This window comes from Cryptomeria japonica, chromosome 9 (assembly GCF_030272615.1).
Source record: "Cryptomeria japonica chromosome 9, Sugi_1.0, whole genome shotgun sequence".
NCBI lineage: Eukaryota > Viridiplantae > Streptophyta > Pinopsida > Cupressales > Cupressaceae > Cryptomeria > Cryptomeria japonica.
In genome coordinates this window covers 299,779,712-299,795,113 of record NC_081413.1, presented here as the reverse complement: position 1 = coordinate 299,795,113, position 15,402 = coordinate 299,779,712, and positions in this window count along the sequence as shown.

Sequence of the window (15,402 nt, the reverse complement as noted above, 5' to 3'; positions counted from 1 at the left end):
TCAAGTGTCCCTTTCCCATTTGTGCTACAAGGTGGGCCCTGAAAAAGGCCCAGTTAGCAAAACCTCTCCATTTGTCATCACCGCGCTACTCCAATCCTCAAACGCAAAAAATGGACCTCTAAGGGCAACGCCGAGATGACACTTGTCCTGTACACCACGCACTGATGGAAAGCTAGAGAGGGGGAAAAAAAAAAAGGATACTCTAACCGAAAAATTTCCCTAGGGATTTTAATGTGAACAGATACCCTATTAGAAGTATATAAAATATTACAATGGGGAATGCACATGCATTCAAGCACACTGCCTAGAGCTCACTGCTCAAATCACATAACAAGAAGGGCTACAACCCTTAGGAAGACTCATTATCTTACAAAAACATTCAGATTACATCTGGAAGATAATGAACTGATAATATAGCATATCCTCATGCTTGGTTATAGTTTTGGTTAAGCACACAGTCTAATCTTCTCAACCACACTTCTTCATGTTGGAATCCAAGAACACTAAGGGGGGGGTGAATCAGTGTTATGTTGGTAAGATAAGTTTTAACCTTATTAACAAAGTGATTTAGTAATCAGTAACCATAAAATAATTTAGCAGAAAGTATAAATAATGCCACCACAAGAATATACACCATAACACAAAGATTTATACGTGGAAAACCTCAAAGAGGAAAAACCATGGTGGGATTGGTGACCCACAATATCTATCCACTAGCCAAATGAATAAATATTACAATAGGGGTCTGCACATGCAGGAAGGCCAATAGCCTAGAGCACATTGATCATCACAAAAGGAGCCTCACTGACTACAAACACCAAATATTGGTTTACAAACAAAATTCTGAACTTAGAGAATACATCTGCTATGCTAGATGAGTTTTGGTTCAAGCAATGATTGTACTGGTTTCCATTGTGTCTTGTTTTACCGATAACTTGCTCTACATCCCAAACCTTTAAACCAATAAACAAGACTGACTGCGGAATATTATATTCACATACTTTCAATCAATATTGTTTGCTCAATATCATTATATATCGCATCATGTGTATATCTCATAATCTCCTATCATATCATATCTAAAATATCCTAGTTGGACTGACTTAAATACCCTTCCCAAACATAAATATAAATGCCTTATGTTAGCTTACAATGATATTACAATTCATTTACATGTCGGCCTAGACAAAAATAAATACATTAAACTTCATGACTGATGTCAATGATTGCTTCCGTGTAGACCTATTGGATCAATCTCTTATATCGGCATCATGTACCGGTTCCTAGTTTGTCGGTTTCCTTGAATGTCAGTTGTCAAATCATGAATATCGGTGGGTACCGGTTAAGTGTCCAACCCAAAATGATATATGTTGCCATCAATGACAACAACTAAACCAAATGAGTGTCAATTTCCAACAATCTCCCCCTTTGGCATTGATGTCAACCTCATGTGAAAAATGTATCATTGAAGTGCTATCCCGGTTCCTCCCAAAAATTGATGACCAAAATTGACCCTGCTCCCCCTAAGCTATACATTACTTCTTATGTCCCTTGACATTTTTCAGAACAACCACTCCCCCTTTGACATCAATGACAAAGGTGGGGCAAAAGAATGAAATCAAAATGTGTTTACCGGATCTAGATGTACTTGAATATATCCGGGTAAGCACCCTTCAAAAATCCTAAGTATACCAACCATTTTTCAAAGTTCCCCAAATAGATACAAACCCATTAATAATGTATGCATGTATTTATTCTTCTATTAAAACCTTCGATGTGGGTTTATTCATCAATTCTAGACTTTCCCGCTTATGTATGAAGTAATAAAGTGTTCAGCTGGGGACCTACCAATCCTCTCAATTCCCTAGCTTGTCGGATTAATCTATCCATATCTTTCTCCAAGGATGATATCTCAGATTCTATAAACAAAATTTTACCATCAATGGCACTGGTCAATGATTGAGTACTATCAAAATTATTAGCCAGATGTTCCAACTAGGCCTTTGTCGCTTTTGTTTTCACCTCCAAGTCAGTTATAAGTTTGTTCGTGTTAGTACAAGACCTATATATACAATTGCATTGATTAAGAGCCTCATCAATCTTTCTGAGTTGCTCTGTCATCTTGACCTTGTCTGATATGATCATATTGTCACAGGGGACCTTCCTAGTTGCATTGTATCTCTCTATCAATTATCGGTTTGATATATGTTGAAGAATTTGAAACTCTTTTGTAATATGTTTAGTCAAACTCTTAATCTTACCAAAGGGGCTAGCTACAGGACTAGAGTATCCTGGAACTAGCTACTACAAAATTAGAATGGCCTGCTCAATGACCTACTTGTCTTATGATCCTTCCTTCCTCAACTTCTAAGTTGCAACAAATATTAATTCAAAACTACTTAGCTGCTCAATGTTCTTCTGCCCAAAATCAACTTGACCAGATGAGCCAAGTGCCAACAATGAATGACTAGACTCTCCAACCTGTTGACTAGCACCGGTGGCATCGGCACTTAGTGCAGCAACAATCTCAACCTTAGCCTCTTCAGTATGTACATTTTTTGTTAGAGGTTTAACATCCTCAACCTGTTTATTATCTGTATCCACATCAATAACCTCTACATCTAAAATGTTCCATTCTGGTGTATCCTTCTTATCATGCACAACTTCAAATTTATCTACCAGTTTCTCTACATTATGCACAGATGATATTGTCAAAGGAATATCCTCTATTAGTTTTTGTCCCAAAACTGGTGAATCCATACCCAATATACCTTTTCCCTTACCATCAACAAATATGTCTTCAATACCAAACTTAGGTAGAAATATCAGTGCAGTATAGAAATATGGTTTATCTACAAAGAATTTTATCCATACCTCATGGGTCTCCTTAACTATTTCATTCACTCTACCTACCATGAGACTCACATGCTAGTGTCTACTCCGAAAAATTGTTTTATTAGCATATTCAAGACGCTACTACAACTCCTCATCAGTTATAGCACCACAAATAGTTAATAACTCCTGCAACTTTATATTTTTATCCTCTTCAACTGTAAATAATCTCTTAGCATCTAGCTTATTGTATCAATCTCCTGGTATTTGATTTTCAATCTCAAGTAATACCTTCTTATATATATATATATATAACAAAACTGCTTCCTCAATCTCCATTTGATCCTTATCATCCATATGTTCATAATAATATTGGATATTACTCAAAATTCCATCTTTAGTTATTTGATCTATCAATTCAGCAACTAAGAGAGGAGGAGTGACCTCAATACTCTTACCGGATTCGAGAGCTATATCTAATTTTGATTTCTTCTTCTTGTCGGGAGTAGAAGTAGATTCTTTAATCGATTTCCTCTTCTCTATTTGTTTCCTCTCCTTCAAAATTTTCTTTGGGTTGCCGAAGGAGTGACCTTCACTTTCTGTACCTTTCCTTCCATAGGATTCTTCCTCTATATCCTGATGTATGTCTGAGGAATCTTTGGGGGCACAACATCAATATCAGAACTAGATTCAACAGGGCCAATATAAGTTTTTGATTTCTTCCTCTTTAGTATACCCTTGCTGGTTGTTGCTACTGGTGGAGTCTGAACTGCTATCGGAGATGACCCTTCTGCCAATCCAATGATCTACTTGATTTCAAAGGACATCTTCTCCATAGCTTCCCCAACCTTCTTGATTTTTCCTTCCCTCTTCTTCTGACTGAAACCTATCTGAACTTCAGATTCCTTTTGCTTTTTTGTCCCAAAGGTTTTCTCAGTTTCATCAACCGGGGCATCAATAAGAGTCTTGGCATATAAGTCCAAGATCTCAGCATCAACCTCATAACCCATCTCAGTGATCCAGATATTTCATGGTTGCATTGCTTCCATAAATGTTTCATCCTTCTTAACCATAAAGTAGATTTATGTAGATTACTTATCAACAATATGTTTAGGCACTCTCTCTCTTTTCTTCATAGCCTTCTGAAATGATTTGAAATAACCCCATAGAATGAAGTCTCTCTCCTCATTCTATCCTAAACCTCTTATAGCATTCTTTATTTTCTTTCCTACCAGCATATCAAATGCCCATTAAGTTTTATCAAATCTTGATATCTCATTCAAAAATAAAAGCATTAAGCAAACAACAAGATTTCCATACCAAAAAACACCTTTCTTTTTACCCTTAATCTTCCCTAGGTTTAAAATAAGCTCTTCACACATCCATTGACAGAGATCATACCTATCATTTTCTTTGACCATTTGATGAGCACAATAAATGCATGAACTAGAAACAGAGTTCAATCAATTTGATTGGGTTACATTGTAACCGATTATCATGCTTGCAAACTAAACAACTTTGTCTCTGATAGTGCTTATCCTCATTGATCGATTGTCAAAAGTTGCACTAGTCAACTTCCCAACCTTATTGTTAGGTATTTTCTTCCTTTTGAGAGTCTAAACAGTTTGGGGCAAATCGGTGATTGCAATAATAGCCTCCTTGGTGATTTTGTAAGGTTGGTCCAACCATATGAATTCCTCATGGACACGGCTCAGTACATACTGGATCATTTCATCTTCAAATTTTGGCATCTCCAAAATGTCTATGAAACCCTGATCCTTCAGAATTTGAAATTCCAGTTTCATCAATCCCCTCCTATCCAGCAGATTTGTCATGTACATTGTTTTGATCTTAGTTGAACCCGAATCCTCCAGAGTGTAGTGGATATATGCATAAACATCTTCAACATATAGAACTCCATCTAGAACCCTAGAAAATGCATCGACTAAATCATCAACCTTCACAATTTGAGGGCATTGCATGAAAATCAAGTGTGGATAATCCTTGATGTCAACAACAATAGGGGTAGCCACACCTATCGAAGTGGGAGTAGATCCAAAAGCCATTTCAAACAAAAGATAGTCCAGAAACTGATAAAATACCTCACAACCTTCGCCGATGAAAGTTCTTGAAAATCCGCACCAAATGCACTGGAATTTGCTTGAAAATGCTTTTGATCAGTTTGAATCACCCTGCTTTTCTCTGAATGTTTTGTGATAAAAAATGAACCAACATTTCTCTTTTATTCTACGAAAACCCTAATTTCTCATTGATGTAAATGTGTGTTGGTTTATCATAACGAATTCAAAATCCATGACCTTAGTGTCGGAAAACCTTCAGACTGACTTCTCCAAGATATGAAACAAGCTTGTAGACCACTACCAGGGGTAATGCAAGATCTATCATTAATTTGCCTCCCCCTAAGGCTAATGCCTTAGTTACCAAATGAGTTTCCTACCAGTGCAGGAACATTTTGCTTTGTCGGTTGAGTAATCGGGTTGATTGTCTCTATCGATTGATCTTTAGATTTCCTAACCCATTTCCTCTTATGCTCCTTCTGAATATCATCAACTTTTTATTTTTATTTTTCATCATTTCCTACCAGATTATTCTTGCTTCTGCAGAATTTAGCAATATGTCCTATTTTATTGCATGCATAGCAAGTGACATTATTTTTCTGAATTACCTTATTGTATCCTTGATCATTTCTTGACCTATATTGATTAGCCATATGTCCAAACTTTCCACATGCATGACATCTCACATTCTCTCTACAATATTTTGCCCTATGACCATACTTCTTACAATTTGAACACTAACTGGGAACTGCCTTATTATCCTCATTTGCTCTATTTCTACAATGTCTTGCCATATGACCAAATTTATTGCAAAAAAAAATATCTACCATTGAATTTATGTGCATTGGGTTTCCTTACTGGTGATTTCTGGTCGACAGGTGGATTCTCCTTTTGACCAGTTGTTTCAACTTTATTTGCAGTACCAAAGCTTTCTCCTTGCTCAGATCCGAGACCTCTAGTGTCTCCCTTGCGCCTTTGATCCTTCAATAGTTTATCAAGCTTTACAGAACTATCCTTGAACTTGTCTTTGTATTCATTTATAGTATCCAGATCTCCTCTTAGGACTGTTATCAATATTTCCAACTCCAACTCATTATTATGGGATTGCACCAGTTTAGTTCTCAACATATCATTCTCATGTGCCAGCCTAATGCATTCCTTAGATCTGTCTTTTAGAGATTTGCCAAGATTTTCTTCATTATTTTTTTGGTCTTCAATATCCTTGGACATCCTCATAGTTAGGGCTTGCATTTCATTCTTCATGATAGTATTCTCTTGACTCAGCTTCTGACATTGTTATTTAAGGGCATTCTTCTCTTCATCATCGTGATTTTGTAAAAGTTCATTTCTTCTAGCTTGAGTAGACGACAACCTCTCTTGTAGGATAAGAATGAATTCCTTTGCAGAGTTCAACTCATCTTGCAATTTCAAGTTTTTCATCCTTTCAGCATCGTAATCTTCAAGAGCTACTTCAAGTTGTTTCTCCATACTCATCTCCATGGATTCTGAATTTAGGATCTTCCTTAAGATGTTAGACTTACTCCAAGGTACCAAGCTCTGATACCAATTGTTGGAATCTAAGAACACTAAGAGGGGGGATGAATTAGTGTTATGTCGGTAAGATAAGTTTTAACCTTATTAACAAAGTGTTTCAGTAACTGATAACCATAAAAGAATTTAACAGTAAGTATAAATAATGCCACCACAAGAATATACACCATAACACAGAGATTTATATGTGGAAAACCTCAAAGAGGAAAAATCACGGTGGGATTGGTGACCCACAATATTTATCCACTGGCCAAATGACTAAATATTACAATAGGGGCCTGCACATGTAGGAAGGCCAACAGCCTAGAGCACACTGATCATCACAAAAGGAGCCTTACTGACTAGAAACACCAAATACTAGTTTACAAACAAAATTTTGAACTCAGAGAATGCAGCTGCTATGCTGGATGAGTTTTGGTTCAAGCACTGAATGTATCGGTTTCCACTATGTCCTCTTTTACCGGTAACTTGCTCTACATCCCAAACCTTTAAACCAATAACCAAGACCGACTATAAAATATTATATTTGCATACAGTCAATCAATATTATTCACACAATATCATTATATCTCACATCATATGTATATCTCATAATCTCCTATCATATCATATCCAAAATATCCTAACCGGACTGACATAAATATCCTTCCCAAACATAAACATAAATGCCTTATGTCAGCTTATAATGATATTACAATTTATTTACATGTCGGCCTACACAAAATAAAATACATTAAACTTCATGATAGATGTCATTGATTGCTACTTGTAGACCTGTCAGATCAATCTCCTATGTCGGCCTCATGTACCAGTTCCTAGTTTATCGGTTTCCCTGAATGTCGGTTGTTGAATCATGAATATCGGTGAGTATTGGTTAAGTTTCCAACCCAAAATGATATGTGTTGCCATCAATGATAACACAACTAAACCGGATGAGTGTCAATTGCCAACACTTCACACTTCTAAAAGATCAAAATACTTGCTCGCACACTTATCCGATCACACACACTCAGATACTCTCGCACATACATCTCTCATATGACTATTACATATATTTATACAAATAATTAACCTATATTTCAAGGTTGTCTCAACACTCAACACAAATTACAAAATAATAACCATACACGCTACAATATAACATGCAAACCAAAACCTGTCTTCTCTAGTTTCTCTATTGCTTTTCTTTTCGATATGTAAGCAGGTTTCGGGTCCCTTAAAACTTCATTTTCCTTAATCAAAAACATGCGGACCAAAACAATGTCAACTAAGACATATTATGGACCTAAATCACCACCTCAAACAAGAAACACCTCCAAGAATTAAGCCTCGAACATCCGCAACACACTACAATCATCCAGTCAACTAAGAACATCGCATAACATGAACATATTGGAGAACTCATCCACAACAAGAACAATGATCAATTTAGACCATCAACATAGATAGAACACAATCTAGAAACATCCACAAGCATCATGAATTACCACAACAACAACTGCAACATCACCACTTACTAGAATCTCCTTTATCATTATACCAAACCTCAAGAACACTCACTAAACTAACTTTCAAACTGAAAGATTCACTTGAAAACCTCCAAATCACAAACCATATGAATTGAGGACACATATGGATATCCTAAACACTACCAAATCCACAAACCAAGATATTGCAACGCGAAGAAAAATCCAAAATATTGAATAATACTAAACAAATGAGAAATCAACCAGAATACCAGACCACATAACTCGATTAAATCATCATGTAGACCTCTAAAACCTTAGCTAAATCAACTAGAGACACTTATCTCAAAACCATTTAATCCAAAAAAACTCATCTGCAACACACTAGCCAAACCAACTCATTTATTCTAACTGCAACACTAAAATACACAAAGGAATATGTTGACATCAATGACAACACATCATTCTAGCAAACTTCACAACCTATCCAACAAACACATCCTCCAAAATTGGCACCAAATAAAATTTGTAGATAAACAGTAAAGCACATTAACCAATTGTCCCAAAAACATCCTCCAATGTACAACATTCAATATGGATATACACATGTCATGATGAGACCCATATCAACATCCCAATTCAACCTCCAATGCATATCTAGACCAAAAGAGCACAATCCAAATAAGATAGACCACCTCAATCATTTGAAAACCAATCCAGTTGATAGTACTAAACTCTAAACATCATAACTTTAAATACTAATCATACCAACACTCAAAAACTAAACTGGAACATTGCACAAACCAAATGAACATGTCCTCCAAGCTGCAACAGTTGAATCCACATATTAGAGAACCAAAAATTATGGTTTAAAGTGTTGAGATTTGTTCAAGACCGATTCACCTCCCCCTCCCAGTCTCGGGGTGCATTCAATAGTTGGTATCAAAACAAGGTTCCTCCAAACTAAGATTAACTACTTGAGGATGGTCTCGATGGTGCAAACTACACCTTTTGGAAGCTAAGAATAGAAACATATTTGACCTCCTTAGGATTTGGAGTTTGGAACTCAGTTAAAGATGATTATACTTTACCTCCTACTCTTGCAACAAATGTGAATGAGATCAAGCTATATGTAAATAATGGAAAAGAAATAAATACAATCATAAGTGGATTAACATATTTAGAGCTTTGAAGGTTATACATTGTAGTGCTACTAAAGATGTTTGGGAGGAGCTTAGCAACATCTAAGAAGGAGATGACAAACGTTGATCAAGATACAAAACTTCAAGTGCAAATTTTAAAATTTAAGGATGTCAAAAGATGACACATTTTTGGTTACATGCTCTAGGTAACTAAAGTGGTAAATTAAATTAGAGGTATTGGTGGAGAATTGAAAGAAGACGAGGCAGTGAATAAGGTACTTTGATCTCTTCCCAAATCTTATATCTCTAAAGTTCTTGTTATTGAGGAAAGTAGGGACTTCAATAAATATTTTATGGGTCAACTATATGGTTCTCACACTGCATTTGAGATGAGAAATTTTGACTTAGATGCTCCTAAGAAGGAAGTTGAATTTAAAGCTTGTAAGAGGATATAATTTGAAGGTGTTCATCAAGATGATGAAATTGATGAGGTAGAAGCAAATTTTGTGAGAAGATTAAGGAAAGGCACTATAGATTACAAAGGTAATTTACCTTTCAAATATTATAATTGTGAAATAATTGGTCATTTTTCTTCTAAGTGTACTTTCATAGAAGATTGCAATAAGAGAGGAGAAAATAGAGATAAGAGACAAAAGTCCAAGTAAAGTCTTTATTCTAAAGAGGGTGTCTATTCATTGGGATATGAGAATTGTGATTATTCAAATGATAAAATACTATTTAAGGCTATGAAAGTGGATGACAAGATGAATGATATTGAAAAGGGGAAGAAGTATAGCACCTTGCAAACTGATGAAAACAATAAAGAATTTATGGTTGTATGGACTGCATTTCATGCAAAAGAAGGATCTATCAAGTTTGGAGATGAAGGGTCAACACAAATCTATGGAAAAAGGGTACTATCACCATTAGTGGAAAGTACAAGATAGAGGATGTTCTTTATGTCAAGGGATTGAAACATCTATCAAGTTTGAAGATGGAGGGTCAACACAAATCTATGGAAAAAGGGTACTATCACCATTAGTGAAAAGCACAAGATAGAGGATGATCTTTATGTCAAGGGATTGAAACATAATATTCATAGTGTGAGATATATATACAACAAAGAATAGGATTGGAAGCAATAACTATCACCTAAAGGAGTTAAACTCTTTCATTTCTCTAAATGCATTGGGTAAGGAAGATCTTGTATCTGAACAAATGAGAAGTAATGTAGTCATTAATGGCATAATCTATTCTAAAACAATTCTAAAGGCAATGGAGCCACAAGCTTGGGATATTTATATGGATGATTGTGAAGTGGATCTTGAAGGAGAGCCAATCTATTCTGAATGACATGGATGTTGCAAGCACATTTAAGTGCAAAGAATACAAGATTAAATTTAGTAAGGCAAAGAAGAAAATTGTAAAGATAAAAGAATAAATTTAAGGAAGCAAATAAAGTTGAATCAAACTCAAAATGCTAGAAGATAAAATTGCTAAGTCGAAAGAAAACAAAGAATGTGAAGAAAAACTAAAGATGATTGAAATTTTCAACCTAAAGATTCAAATTCGGGAAGGTAAGATGATTGTTGATTTTTTGGATTCCAAGTTTCATGACAAAATTATTGAATGCTCCAAGCTTGAGGAAGAGTTTGTTACTTTGAGAAAATAATTGGAAAATCCAAAAGAAAAGATAGACATCCACAGTGGTTTTGAAAAGGGAGAAAGCTCTAAATTAATTATGGATGAAGACAAGAGTGAGAAGAAGGAAGATGAATCATTTTAGAAGGCAAATGAAGATAAGAATCAATTTAGACAAATTTGGAACCAAAAGAATAATTTTAGAAGACCTACTCTTAAATGGACTATTGAAACCAAGTACTCCAAATGTTTCAATGCTAATTGTTATTGCTACAACAAGTTTGGGCATAGAGATATTGAATGGAGAAGCAAGATGAGTTTGAATCCAAGGTATAACTCTATGAAATCTCAACCATTTAGTGGTTAGTTCCATTCTTACAAAAAAATTGGTCATAAAGCTAATATATGCAAAATTAAAGCAATGAGGAATGGTTTCAAGAACAATGCCATGACTACTCAATCCTTCTATGGTTACTGCTACATATGAAACAAGTTTGGTCATTAGGCTATTGAGTATAGATCTAATGTGAGAAGAGGTGGAAATGATTTGCAATATGGTAACACATGATATGATTGTAATAAACTAGAACATGATGTAAGGTTATATAGGGGAAGACAGTGAAATCCACTGCTCCACAGGAGAAGATTGATCTAGATCAAGAAAAGAAGATGAGAGAAATGTGGAAAAAGTTAGATGAGTTAGTAAAGGGATCTGAACTTTTGCCCAGTGTACAAGTATCCTCATAAAATTAAAAAGAAAGCATAGAGTTAGGGGGAGTTCTTCACTACATATATTTGATTTCCCCCCTAAGTTTTATGGCTTCTTCTTGGCAAGCTAACTAGTCTGGTTGTGTTTAAGAGATGAAGATCTATATTGAAGTAATGATGAAAACAAAGAGATAGATTAGAAGGTTCAGGGGAAGTTGGAGGTGATTAAACTACTTCTTAGGGTAATGTTATTGAATGAAACAAAAAGAGAGGATGATACAAGTAACTTTGTAGATGTTTGCATAGAATGTGTTGATAATTTGGTCATCACATTAGCTAGGAGAGAGTGCTAAAGAAAGAAAGTGTGTTGATGATTACCCCTCAAGAGGAGCAATTAGTTTGTTGATTTGCTGATAGGGGGAGCATGTCTAAGAAAGTACAGTGTAGATGATTGTCATATATATAAAGAGAAAGAAGATGAATGTTAAAGAGAAAAGTGTAGAGTACTGAAGAATAAATAATTTAGAATCAAGTGAAGATCTCTTCCCTTTATGTCAAAGGGGGTTGTTTGTTTTCTCAAAAGGGAATATATTGTGATGAAAGGAGAGAAAAGCATATAGGAGAGAGAAGTGTAGTGAAGACCTTTGACCTTTGTTCTTGATGTCAAAAGGGGAGAGAAAGTATTGTTTTGTGTGAGTGTTGCCATCAATGGCAAAGGGGGAGATTGTTGGCATCTATTGTTTTTGACGACTTGGTGTTATCATTGATGTTAACCCTCAACTTGTGTATTGATAATATACTTGGTATTGTGTTGTGATTGTTAGATTATGGAGGATATTGACGGTCATTGTTAGTGAAATTATGGTGTTTTCCATTAGTGTCAATCCTCAGATTGTATGTTGTCATTGCAAAGTTGTGATTAAGATGACTAGGTGTTGTTATTGATGATATAGTGATGATGATTTGTGGTATATTGATGTCGTAGATTGATATATCAAGTATTTGTTGCTAATTATTGGATAATGTAAATATCAGGTGTTGTTGTAAATTCAAATGTATGGATATATGGTTAATGGTTGAAGGCATTTTTTGGATGTTCATCTTCTTGGTGCCAATGTCTACACTCAATATGTTGTAGTAATATGGAATGTAGATGAATATTAAGGAGATGATCAAATGTGTGATATCATTAATATAGCATGCAGATGTGTAGAGATGGTGTTGATAATATTCTCAGTTGGATGTCCACCATTAGTGTGATTGTATGAAGAACAATGATAATGAAGACATTCACATGCAGCTTGCTCTTGTATCCTCATGACAGTGATAGTGTTGATGTCTATAGTCAGTTTTTTGTGATGATGCTAAGATGGTTTCATGATGATATCATATTTTGGTGAGGATTAGAAGCATTGAGTTGAGGATTAGAAATATTTTTAAAATGACAATTAGAAGCATTAAGTTTAGGATTAGAAGTATTACAATCAGGATTAGAAGAATGATGATGAAGTGATGTTTTTTCAGATGGTATTATGCATACTACATGTTCTTGTAGTATCTTCTTTGTTTCTCTTGAGTGAGCAAATGGAGTGTCAAGGTGTTTTTCTCTCCAAAAGTTGATGAGTATATGAATGCAAGAAATTTGACTAAAGACAATTTGGAAGAACGATTCACATTCCTCCACATTTGAATATTTATGCTCTATGGATATCTCATTCCTATCTCATCAAGTCCCTAGTGTAGCAACTGATGTTTCTGATAAAGGTACTATGTTTGCAATTTGATGATTGGTTAGGATTGGTATGAAGAATGCTTCGCATTGATCCACATTGCTATTTTTGGTTTTGAATCTTGGAGGAGATTCTTATAATAATGCCCACATATCCAGGTTGTTTGGAATCGTGGTGTCAATAAGAGCTCTCTCCATAACATCCTTGTGTGCTGGTGAGATCTTGAGAAGCTCTAATATTGATATGTGGGCTGATGTTTTCTTCAATTGATCTATTAGGCTATCTTGATCTGTTAGAGGAGTCGACATGTTGGAAGTATTTCCTTTCAAAATATACTTGGATTGGGCCTGTGTAGTCACATTTACCAGGACTTGCTCTTGCTTGTCCTTGATCTTTATGACATTGATATGATTGTTGTATGTTGAGATGTTATTGATGACATTGTTGTACGCATGATATATATGGGCTCCTTTGTTGTTTGAGGATGATGATGCACCTTTGTCATAATTAGGAAGTGGATTCTTCAAGGCCTCATGATCATTGTTGGTTTTATGACCATCTATCGTTATGTCACCCTTGTTTAGTAAATCTTGAACCAAATTTCTCAACCTTAGGTAATCATTTGTGTGATGCCCTTTGTTTCTATGATACTCATAGTAGTGAGTGTCATTCCACCATGAGGGTTTGACTTGGGGTTCAAAATCCCTTATGTTTGCTAACATATTGAGTTTGTTTGTCAATAGTTCTTGAAATATTGATTCAAGGGATTGTCCCAAAGGTGTGAACTTCCTTCGATATGGTGCAGGTTTTGTGTTAGTGTTGTTCCCTTGATTGTTGTTCCCTTGATAATTGTTCCCTTGATAGTTGTTTCCTTGATTGGTGTTTCCTTGATTAGTGTTTAGTCAAGTAGTACTTGATAAGTTTAACACTAGTTGTTTTGTTTTAACATTGATAGCATCAACTACAACATCATTGACGATATTTTGTTCCTTGTCCAAAATTTGGATTTGTCTGAGTTGTTGTTGTTATAATATTTGTTGTTTAATGAACTAGTACCTTCTTTGGAAAATTTCAAAATTCCCTTTTTTTATTAAGGCCTCTTCTATTTGGATTCCATTATCGATCAACTTTTGCAAACTAGGTAGACATTGTAGTTTAAGTTGATAACTCATCTCGTCATTTAGATTGTCTATAAAGATTTTCATTTTCTCATTTTCAGATACGGTCTGAGGATATCTAGAGATCAATTGTCTCCATATTTACAAGAACATCATGAATGGTTCATTGTTCTTTTGTTTTGTGTTGTAAAGGTCAAGCATGGTGACCTCATGTTGAATGTTATAAGAGTATTGTGAAACAAACTTGTTCACCAACTCTTCAAATGATCTAATGGGAGGTGTGAGTTTTTAAATTCATTCCATCATTTTTCCTCCTAGGCTTCATGGAAATAGCCCCATCATGTAAGTGTCATTGTGGGCAAACTCTAAGCTCATTGCGCAAAATTCCCTTATATGATCGTGGGGATCACTCTTACCATTGTATTTGTCATACTTTAGTATTTTGGAGTTTGGTGGGAATGGTACCATGTTTAAACTTCTACCAAACGGATAAGGACAAATATCCTCTAAGGAATATCACATTGTGGTCCCTTGTTGCATGTCTTGCATTTATTGTTGAAGCGCTTGTAGTTATTTTGTAAGTGTAGTAAGGGGATTGTCTTCATTGTTGGTATCACGATTGTTGGTGGTATCTTTCTCATTAGTGTTGTCTTGATCATGTGTGTTGTCTTTGTCGGTGTTGTAGGTATATATTCTTGATTTTGTCTTTTTCACACATTCAATTTGCTTCAGTTGATCCATGTCAAAATCCTCAGGGATTTTAACACCTTTGCTAGATAGTAGGAGGAAGTATTTTTGTTTGTCTATTTCGATGAGTTTCTCTAGGAATTTGTGTATGACAAGGTCTTGTTGGGCCTCTTAGATAATGTCATCCATTATATCATCCTCACCTATATTTAGACTTTTTCTAGGTGTTAGTTTCTCTATGTCCCATGCTTGATTCAGGTTTCGTGTCCCACTCGTTATTTTTATAGGATCATGTAAAGACTGACATGTTATTGATTGGATTCAATAAGTGATTGGATCTTTAGGAAAATAAGCTAAGTTGACCTTTCCTCCTTTGTTGATCCTTTGAGAGAATGTTGACTTTTATTCAAAGGCTCGTTCTTGCAAGGTTTCCTAATCAAACTCAGTTC